We start from the raw sequence: 11,989 nt of genomic DNA on the forward strand, positions 1-11,989 counted from the left end.
CTGCTGGAAACTTACTGCAGTGGATGATGAATGCAAACAACATACCTTTATGAGAAAGGTATGGACACAGAAGTTGCTGCTGATGCTCTAATGAAGAGTGGAAAGTATGGTCCGGTTCAGCAAACAAGGTTTCCCCATGAATTAGGCTGTCTTGACCATAACTATGTCTGCTCATCACTGAGTAGAGGCATTCCTCTCATAGACCCAGGAGAATTGGAGAAAGGAAGCACAAATATGTTCAAGCTTTTCTTATAAACACCAATCTGACTGTTCTCAACTTGGTTATTGTTTAAAAAAAAAAAAAAATTCTATCCCTGAACTGACTCATACTGATATACTGCTCTTTGTCACTGCAGCCCCAAAAGAACTAGCAGGATTTGCAAATTTTCAAAAATTCTCTAAAGAAAATGATGCCCACTGGTGTGTTATAAGGAAGCCCCTGCACAAAGAAGGTAAGAAACCCAGGGCTAAATTATTCAAGATTTAGTGTTTTGTTACTCCACTAGTCCTACAACAGAAACATCAGTGAATTGCTCTGAAGAAATGGTATACTAAGAAAAATAAGGGCAGGGCTGCAGAATTTGATAAATTTTTGGACAAGAGAATGAAGGAGGCCAAATTTTGAGAGCATCTTAAGTCTGAATCCAGCCAAAAATAGGATTTTCTAAGAGTAACACACATACACAAAAAAAATAAGATCAGACATTGAAAAAAAAGGTTAAATGAGATAAAAATATATGAATATATTTAACTACAAAAGACTTTGCAAATGTTATTTCAAGCCCCAGTAAGGGTGCCCTCACCTAAGGGTACTTTTTGGTATTCAGATAGGTCAAAAAAGGAAAGATGGATGGGATCTCTTTCTTTAGCTATTTTTCATGGTACTTCTGGCTTTCCTGGGTTTCTCACTTTCTATAGTTCTCATGCTCTCTTTCATGTATTGCTCATGGAACTCTTCTTTCTCTCCTTTTTGTCTTCTAGAGCAGCTGCCCAGCCCCAAACACTAAACAACAATAACAAAATCACCTATTTTTCAGTCTCTCAACATTTGCCACAAAGTTCTTGTCTGTTTTATTTTCATCTTTTGACAACTTTTTTTTTTTGAGGTTCTCTTGTGAGAGGCACCCCTCATAGAGCTTTGCTCATCATGATAGATTGTGCGGGAGCACAGCATGCCTGAAAGCCCACCCACTTCATCCTGAAGACAAGCTAGTATGGCAGCTTGTTGGATATGAGTCTTTTGATGAAACAACCAGCGGATGGAGGAAGCTGTGGGGGCACCTGGGTGGTTCAGTCACTAGGCGTCTGCCTTTGGCTCAGGTCATGATCCCAGGGTCCTGGGATTGAGCCCCACATCGGGCTCTCTGCTCAGCAAGGGGCTTGCTTCTCCCTCTCCTACTCCCCCTGCTTGTCTCCTACTCCTCCTGCTTGTGCTCCCTCTCTTTCTCTGTCAAATAAATAAAATTTTAAAAAGAGAAAGAAAGAAAGAAAGAAAGAGCTGTGTTTCTATTCAGGATAAGCTCCCAACTAGTCCCCAGAGAGAATGCCGTTAGTGCCACACAGCTTTCAGTCCTTAAGAGAACATCCCTGCACAGAAATATGGAACACTGGTGACTCAGAAGGCATTCCCTTCAGACTGTGAATAAAGGGTGTGAAGAACAGATTTTATGTGCAAGACTAAAGTTGGAGTAAGAAATTCTCCCCAAACTTAAACACTGCCAAAAACAGAGACTATTTGAAGAGCAATACTGGGAGTGAGTCTGTATTGGAAGTATAAGCTGTCAATTCAGAATATCATAATGTTGTAGCTGGACACTCTAGACTGGGTTCCAAGCTCAGTTAGAAGGCAAGCCCACAGCCTAACTGACAGATGTTGCCTGGTGGGCACAAAAACAGACATATAAATCAATGGAACAGAATAGAGAGCCCAGAAATAGACCCTCAACTCTATGGTCAACTAATCTTTCACAAAGCAGGAAAGAATGTCCAATGGAAAAAAGATAGCCCCTTCAACAAATGGTGCTGGGAAAATTGGACAGCCACATGCAAAAAAAATGAAATTGGACCATTCCTTACACCACACATGAAAATAGACTCAAAGTGGATGAAGGACCTCAATGTGAGACAGGAATCCATCAAAATCCTTGAGGAGAACACAGGTAGTAACCTCTTTGACCTCAGCTGCAGCAACTTATTCCTAGGAACATCGCCAAAGGCAAGGGAAGCAAGGGCAAAAATGAACTATTGGGACTTCAAGATGAAAAGCTTTTGCACAGCAAAGGAAACAGTTAACAAAACCAAAAGACAACCAACAGAATGGGAGAAGATATTTCAAACAACATATCAGATAAAGGGCTAGTATCCAGAATCTATAAAGAGTTTAGTAAACTCAACACCCAAAGAACAAATAATCCAATCAAGAAATGGGCAGAAGACATGAACAGACGTTTCTGCAAAAAAGACATCCAGATGGCCAACAGACACATGAAAAAGTGCTCCACATCACTGGGCATCAGGGAAATACAAATCAAAACCACAATGAGATATCACCTCACACCAGTCAGAATGGCTAAAATTAACAAATGACAGATGCTGGCGAGGATGCAGAGAAAGGGGAACCCTCCTACACTGTTGGTGGGAATGCAAGCTGGTGCAACTTTGGAAAACCGCATGGAGGTTTCTCAAAAAGTTGCAAATAGAGCTACCGTATGACCCAGCAATTGCACTACTAGGTATTTACCCTAAAGATACAGACATAGTGATCCAAAGGGGCATGTGCATCCAAATGTTTATAGCAGCAATGTCCACAATAGCCAAACTATGGAAAGAACCTTGATGTCCATCAACAGATGAATGGATAAAGAAGATGTGGTATATATATACAACGGAATACTATGTAGCCATCAAAAGAAAAGAAATCTTGTCATTTGCAATGGCACGGATGGAACTAGAGGGTATTATGCTTAACGAAATAAGTCAATCAGAGAAAGACAACTGTCATATGCTCTCCCTGATATGAGGAAGTGGATATGCAATGTGGAGGGCTTGGGGATAAGAAAAGAATAAATGAAACAAGATGGAATTGGGAGGGAGACAAACCATAAGTGACTCTTAATGTCACAAAACAAACTGAGGGTGGCTGGAGGTAGAGGGGTAGGGAGAGGGTGGTGGTGTTATGGACATTGGGGAGGCTATGTGCTATAGTGAGCACTGTGAAGTGTGTAAACCTGGTGATTTACAGACCTGTGTCCCTGGGGCTAATAATACATTATATGTTTATAAAAATAAAATCATTAAAAAAAAAGTCTGGTGGGGACTGTGGCATCAGAAAAGGGCAGACATGTCAAGGGGTTATCTGCAGCTCTACTCCTGGTGATTATTGTCTTCATGCCATGGGAGTCAGAGTCTTCAGTTTATTGAGAGAAATTGGATTTTAATGCAAAATCCTTTGGAATATTTGCAACTAATTAAACAAATAAAACACTATGAGGGCCAAGTGGTTGCTATAATTGCCAATCTAGTTAGACAAATTTTTTTTTTTTTATGGAAACTAAGGCTCAGCAATGGGAAGTGACTGCTTCATAGTATGTTGTCTAGACAACTATTCTAGATATGCCTGATGGTAAGTCCCTAATCTGAAGTTCATTTGTAAAGAATAAATCCATGGCCAATCAACCTCTAAAAATATACTTATAGAATGTAAGTGTGGTAGATCAAGTAATTGATGTAATTTTTCACTCCCTTTTAAATACTATTGTATATTCACACCATTACCATGGCCTTGGTTGGTGGAGTATATTTAATCATCCTTGACTTTGAGCTTGATCTTGTGGCCTGATTTGGCTCATGGAATGTTAGTAGACATGACTCAAGTAGAGGCTTCAACACATGAATTTTAGGAGGACTCAATTCAGCCTTTAACACAGAGTCTACCATTTGACGGGTGACCACTTCTTGTCCAAACCCCAACACAACGAGAGTGCTAAAATGACAAACTGCACCAGGTGCTGGGACAACCTGTGTAAACTGAGACTGGATATATGGTGGTGCTACTGTGGTAGGGAGTATTCAGTTTTCTTCCCTAGGGGTCAAGTCTGTTCAAGCAGTTCTGACTGCTGTTACAAAAGCTTGTTTCAGCTCTCACATGGACTAAGGAAGCCCTTGGTTGACCAAGATGAAGGAGATTTAATTAACCTCTTTTGATACCATCCCACACGAACCACCTTGCCTGCTTTCTTACTTCTGCCTGTTGACCCCCTATCACCTGTCCTTAAAAATGTTTTTTGCACAGGGACACCTGGGTGGCTAGGTCTATTAAGCATCTGGCTCTTGATTTGGATTCAGGGCATGATCTCAGGGCCTTGGGCTCAAGCCCCCATCAGGCTCCACACTCAGCACAAAGTCTGTTTGAGAGTCTCCCTCTCCTTCTCCCTCTGCCCCTCCCCCAACTCGTGCTGTCTTTCTCAAAAACTAAATGAATAAAATCTTTAAAAATTATGTTATGCATGTGGCTGTCCAATTTTCCCAGCACCATTTATTGAAGAGGCTGTCTTTTTTCCATTGGACATTCTTTCCTGCTTTGTCGAAGATTAGCTGACCATAGAGTTGAGGGTCTATTTCTGGGCTCTCTATTCTGTTCCATTGATCTATGTGTCTGTTTTTGTGCCAGTACCATGCTGTCTTGATGATGACAGCTTTGTAATAGAGCTTGAAGTCCGGAATTGTGATGCCACCAACGTTGGCTTTCTTTTTCAATATCCCTTTGGCTATTCGAGGTCTTTTCTGGTTCCATATAAATTTTAGAATTATTTGTTCCATTTCTTTGAAAAAGATGGATGGTACTTTGATAGGAATTGCATTAAATGTGTAGATTGCTTTAGGTAGCATAGACATTTTCACAATATTTATTCTTCCAATCCAGGAGCATGGAACATTTTTCCATTTCTTTGTGTCTTCCTCAATTTCTTTCATGAGTACTTTATAGTTTTCTGAGTATAGATTCTGTGCCTCTTTGGTTAGGTTTATTCCTAGGTATCTTATGGTTTTGGGTGCAATTGTAAATGGGATTGGACCATTTCCTTACACCACACACAAAAATAGACTCAAAATGGATGAAGGACCTCAATGTGCGAAAGGAATCCATCAAAATTCTTGAGGAGAACACAGGCAGCAACCTCTTCGACCTCAGCCGCAGCAACATCTTCCTAGGAACAACGCCAAAGGCAAGGGAAGCAAGGGAAAAAATGAACTATTGGGATTTCATCAAGATCAAAAGCTTTTGCACAGCAAAGGAAACAGTTAACAAAATCAAAAGACAACTGACAGAATGGGAGAAGATATTTGCAAACGACATATCAGATAAAGGACTAGTGTCCAGAATCTATAAAGAACTTAGCAAACTCAACAACCAAAGAACAAATAATCCAATCAAGAAATGGGCAGAGGACATGAACAGACATTTCTGCAAAGAAGACATCCAGATGGCCAACAGACACATGAAAAAGTGCTCCATATCACTCAGCATCAGGGAAATACAAATCAAAACCACAATGAGATATCACCTCACACCAGTCAGAATGGCTAAAATCAACAAGTCAGGAAATGACAGATGCTGGCGAGGATGCGGAGAAAGGGGAACCCTCCTACACTGTTGGTGGGAATGCAAGCTGGTGCAGCCACTCTGGAAAACAGCATGGAGGTTCCTCAAAATGTTGAAAATAGAACTGCCCTATGACCCAGCAATTGCACTATTGGGTATTTACCCTAAAGATACAAACGTAGTGATCCGAAGGGGCACGTGCACCCAAATGTTTATAGCAGCAATGTCCACAATAGCCAAACTATGGAAAGAACCTAGATGTCCATCAACAGATGAATGGATCAAGAAGATGTGGTATATATACACAATGGAATACTATACAGCCATCCAAAGAAATGAAATCTTGCCATTTGCGACAACATGGATGGAACTAGAGCGTATCATGCTTAGTGAAATAAGTCAAGCAGAGAAAGACAGCTATCATATGATCTCCCTGATATGAGGAAGTGGTGATGCCACATGGGGGCTTAAGTGGGTATGAGAAGAATAAATGAAACAAGATGGGATTGGGAGGGAGACAGACCATAAGTGACTCTTAATCTCACAAAACAAACTGAGGGTTGCTGGGGAGAGGGGGTTTGGGAGAAGGGGGTGGGATTATGGACATTGGGGAGGGTATGTGCTTTGGTGAGTGCTGTGAAGTGTGTAAACCTGGTGATTCACAGACCTGTACCCCTGGGGATAAAAATATATGTTTATAAAAAATAAAATAAAAAAAAAATGTAAATGGAAAAAAAATTATGTTATGCATAGCTTCCTGGTTCCTTGTACAACCTTTGTTTTTATGCTGCACAAGCCTTGAAGTCAGGCTTAGAGGAGCACTTTGCATTCACCATTAATGCATTTTTGAGCCTTATCAATTCTGTTAAAGATCTCCCATAGAAGATGGCGGAGAAGTAGCAAGCTGAGACTGCTTCAGCTAGCCGGAGATCAGCTAGATAGCTTATCTAAAGATTGCAAACACCTGAAAATCCATCGGCAGATCGAAGAGAAGAAGAACAGCAATTCTGGAAACAGAAAAACAACCACTTTCTGAAAGGTAGGACCGGCGGAGAAGTGAATCCAAAGCGACGGGAAGATAGACCCCGGGGGGAGGGGCCGGCTCCCGGCAAGCGGCGGAGCAACCGCGCACAAAATCAGGACTTTTAAAAGTCTGTTCCGCTGAGGGACATCGCTCCAGAGGCTAAACCGGGGCGAAGCCCATGCGGGGTCACAGAAGGATCGGGGGTGTCTGAGTGTCGCAGAGCTTGCGGGTATTGGAACGGGAAAGCTGGCTACAGAGACAGAGCCGACAGTAAGCTCACAGCTCGGTGTTACCTTGAACCGGTCGCAGGCTCGGTGAGCTCGGAGCAGGGCCGGAGGTCAGGCAGACGGGAGTACTGGGGCGCGGTTCTCTGAGCGCGCACTGAGGAGTGGGGCCCTGGGCTCTCGGCTCCTCCGGGCCGGAGACCAGGAGGCCGCCATTTGTATTCCCGTCCTCTGGAACTCTACGGAAAGTGCTCAGGGAACAAAAGCTCCTGAAAGCAAACCCGAGCGGATTACTCACCCCGGCCCCGGGTAAGGGCGGTGTAATTCCGCCTGGGGCAAAGACACTTGAGAATCACTACAACAGGCCCCTCCCCCAGAAGATCAACAAGAAATCCAGCCGAGACCAAGTTCACCTACCAAGGAGTGCGGTTTCAATACCAAGGAGAGCAGCAGAATTCCAGAGGAGGAGAAAGCCAAGCACGGAACTCATGGCTTTTTTCCTGTGATTTTTTTTAGTCTTGCAGTTAATTTAATTTTTTCTTTTTCATTTTTTTTTTTCTCGCCTTCGGGTAAAATTTTTTTTTAACTGTTACCTTTTTCTTCTTTAACGATTTTTTACTAGTTTATCTAATATATATATATATATTTTTTTTTTTACATTTTTCTTAGGTGTTTTCTTTTTTTAAAAATATTCTTTTCTTTTCTTTTTTTTTTTTTTTTTTTTTCTTTTTTCTTTCTTCCTTTTTGAACCTCTTTTTATCCCCTTTCTCCCCACTCACGATTTTGGATCTCTTCTAATTTGGTTAAAGCATATTTTCCTGGGGTTGTTGCCACCCTTTTAGTATTTTACTTGCCCCTTCATTTACTCTTATCTGGACAAAATGACAAGACGTAAAAATTCAACACAAAAAAAAGAACAAGAGGCAGTACCAAAGGCTAGGGACCTAATCAATACAGACATCGGTAATATGTCAGATCTAGAGTTCAGAATGACAATTCTCAAGGTTCTAGCCGGGCTCGAAAAAGGCATGGAAGATATTAGAGAAACCCTCTCGAGAGATATAAAAGCCCTTTCTGGAGAAATAAAAGAACTAAAATCTAACCAAGGTGAAATCAAAAATGCTATTAATGAGGTGCAATCAAAAATGGAGGCTCTAACTGCTAGGATAAATGAGGCAGAAGAAAGAATTAGTGATATAGAAGACCAAATGACAGAGAATAAAGAAGCTGAGCAAAAAAGAGGGACAAACAGCTACTGGACCACGAGGGGAGAATTCGAGAGATAAGTGACACCATAAGACGAAACAACATTAGAATAATTGGGATTCCAGAAGAAGAAGAAAGTGAGAGGGGAGCAGAAGGTATACTGGAGAGAATTATTGGGGAGAATTTCCCCAATATGGCAAAGGGAACGAGCATCAAAATTCAGGAGGTTCAGAGAATGCCCCTCAAAATCAATAAGAATAGGCCCACACACCCCGTCACCTAATAGTAAAATTTACAAGTCTCAATGACAAAGAGAAAATCCTGAAAGCAGCCCGGGAAAAGAAGTCTGTAACATACAATGGTAAAAATATTAGATTGGCAGCTGACTTATCCACAGAGACCTGGCAGGCCAGAAAGAGCTGGCATGATATTTTCAGAGCACTAAACGAGAAAAACATGCAGCCAAGAATACTATATCCAGCTAGGCTATCATTGAAAATAGAAGGAGAGATTAAAAGCTTCCAGGACAAACAACAACTGAAAGAATTTGCAAATACCAAACCAGCTCTACAGGAAATATTGAAAGGGGTCCTCTAAGCAAAGAGAGAGCCTACAAGTGGTAGATCAGAAAGGAACAGAGACCATATACAGTAACAGTCACCTTACAGGCAATACAATGGCACTAAATTCATATCTCTCAATAGTTACCCTGAATGTGAATGGTCTAAATGCCCCTGTCAAAAGACACAGGATATCAGAATGGATAAAAAAACAAAACCCATCTATATGTTGCCTCCAAGAAACACATTTTAAGCCCGAAGACACCTCCAGATTTAAAGTGAGGGGGTGGAAAAGAATTTACCATGCTAATGGACATCAGAAGAAAGCAGGAGTGGCAATCCTTATATCAGATCAATTAGATTTTAAGCCAAAGACTATAATAAGAGATGAGGAAGGACACTATATCATACTCAAAGGGTCTGTCCAACAAGAAGATTTAACAATTTTAAATATCTATGCCCCCAATGTGGGAGCAGCCAACTATATAAGCCAACTAATAACAAAATCAAAGAAACACATCAACAATAATACAATAATAGTAGGGGACTTTAACACTCCCCTCACTGAAATGGACAGGTCATCCAAGCAAAAGATCAGCAAGGAAATAAAGGCCTTAAACGACACACTGGACCAGATGGACATCACAGATATATTCAGAATATTTCATCCCAAAGCAACAGAATACACATTCTTCTCTAGTGCACATGGAACATTCTCCAGAATAGATCACATCCTCGGTCCTAAATCAGGACTCAACCGGTATCAAAAGATTGGGATCATTCCCTGCATATTTTCAGACCACAATGCTCTAAAGCTAGAACTCAACCACAAAAGGAAGTTTGGAAAGAACCCAAATACATGGAGACTAAACAGTATCCTTCTAAAGAATGAATGGGTCAACCGGGAAATTAAAGAAGAATTGAAAAAAATCATGGAAACAAATGATAATGAAAATACAACGGTTCAAAATCTGTGGGACACAACAAAGGCAGGCCTGAGAGGAAAATATATAGCGGTACAAGCCTTTCTCAAGAAACAAGAAAGGTCTCAGGTACACAACCTAACCCTACACCTAAAGGAGCTGGAGAAAGAACAAGAAAGAAACCCTAAGCCCAGCAGGAGAAGAGAAATCATAAAGATCAGAGCAGAAATCAATGAAATAGAAACCAAAAAAACAATAGAACAAATCAACGAAACTAGGAGCTGGTTCTTTGAAAGAATTAATAAAATTGATAAACCCCTGGCCCGACTTATCAAAAAGAAAAGAGAAAGGACCCAAATAAATAAAATCATGAATGAAAGAGGAGAGATCACAACTAACACCAAAGAAATACAGACTATTATAAGAACATACTATGAGCAACTCTACGGCAATAAATTTGACAATCTGGAAGAAATGGATGCATTCCTAGAAACATATAAACTACCACAACTGAACCAGGAAGAAATAGAAAGCCTGAACAGACCCATAACCAGTAAGGAGATTGAAACAGTCATTAAAAATCTCCAAACAAACAAAAGCCCAGGGCCAGACGGCTTCCCGGGGGAATTCTACCAAACATTTAAAGAAGAACTAATTCCTATTCTCCTGAAACTGTTCCAAAAAATAGAAATGGAAGGAAAACTTCCAAACTCATTTTATGAGGCCAGCATCACCTTGATCCCAAAACCAGACAAGGATCCCACCAAAAAAGAGAGCTATAGACCGATATCCTTGATGAACACAGATGCGAAAATACTCAACAAAATACTAGCCAATAGGATTCAACAGTACATTAAAAAGATTATTCACCACGACCAAGTGGGATTTATTCCAGGGCTGCAAGGTTGGTTCAACATCCGCAAATCAGTCAATGTGATACAACACATCAATAAAAGAAAGAACAAGAACCATATGATACTCTCAATAGATGCTGAAAAAGCATTTGACAAAGTACAACATCCCTTCCTGATCAAAACTCTTCAAAGTGTAGGGATAGAGGGCACATACCTCAATATCATCAAAGCCATCTATGAAAAACCCACCGCAAATATCATTCTCAATGGAGAAAAACTGAAAGCTTTTCCGCTAAGGTCAGGAACACGGCAGGGATGTCCATTATCACCACTGCTATTCAACATCGTACTAGAGGTCCTAGCCTCAGCAATCAGACAACAAAAGGAAATTAAAGGCATCCAAATCGGCAAAGAAGAAGTCAAATTATCACTCTTCGCAGATGATATGATACTATATGTGGAAAACCCAAAAGACTCCACTCCAAAACTGCTAGAACTTATACAGGAATTCAGTAAAGTGTCAGGATATAAAATCAATGCACAGAAATCAGTTGCATTTCTCTACACCAACAGCAAGACAGAAGAAAGAGAAATTAAGGAGTCAATCCCATTTACAATTGCATCCAAAACCATAAGATACCTAGGAATAAACCTAACCAAAGAGACACAGAATCTATACTCAGAAAACTATAAAGTACTCATGAAAGAAATTGAGGAAGACACAAAGAAATGGAAAAATGTTCCATGCTCCTGGATTGGAAGAATAAATATTGTGAAAATGTCTATGCTACCTAAAGCAATCTACACATTTAATGCAATTCCTATCAAAGTACCATCCATCTTTTTCAAAGAAATGGAACAAATAATTCTAAAATTTATATGGAACCAGAAAAGACCTCGAATAGCCAAAGGGATATTGAAAAAGAAAGCCAACGTTGGTGGCATCACAATTCCGGACTTCAAGCTCTATTACAAAGCTGTCATCATCAAGACAGCATGGTACTGGCACAAAAACAGACACATAGATCAATGGAACAGAATAGAGAGCCCAGAAATAGACCCTCAAATCTATGGTCAACTAATCTTCGACAAAGCAGGAAAGAATGTCCAATGGAAAAAAGACAGCCTTTTCAATAAATGGTGCTGGGAAAATTGGACAGCCACATGCAGAAAAATGAAATTGGACCATTTCCTTACACCACACACAAAAATAGACTCAAAATGGATGAAGGACCTCAATGTACGAAAGAAATCCATCAAAATCCTTGAGGAGAACACGGGCAGCAACCTCTTCGACCTCTGCCGCAGCAACATCTTCCTAGGAACAACGCAAAAGGCAAGGGAAGCAAGGGAAAAAATGAACTACTGGGATTTCATCAAGATCAAAAGCTTTTGCACAGCAAAGGAAACAGTTAACAAAATCAAAAGACAACTGACAGAATGGGAGAAGATATTTGCAAACGACATATCAGATAAAGGACTAGTGTCCAGAATCTATAAAGAACTTAGCAAACTCAACACCCAAAGAACAAATAATCCAATCAAGAAATGGGCAGAAGACATGAACAGACATTTCTGCAAAGAAGACATCCAGATGGC

This window comes from Mustela putorius, unplaced genomic scaffold, assembly GCF_011764305.1.
Source record: "Mustela putorius furo isolate JIRA1106 unplaced genomic scaffold, ASM1176430v1.1 tig00000854_pilon_pilon_pilon, whole genome shotgun sequence".
In the NCBI taxonomy this organism is placed as follows: domain Eukaryota; kingdom Metazoa; phylum Chordata; class Mammalia; order Carnivora; family Mustelidae; genus Mustela; species Mustela putorius.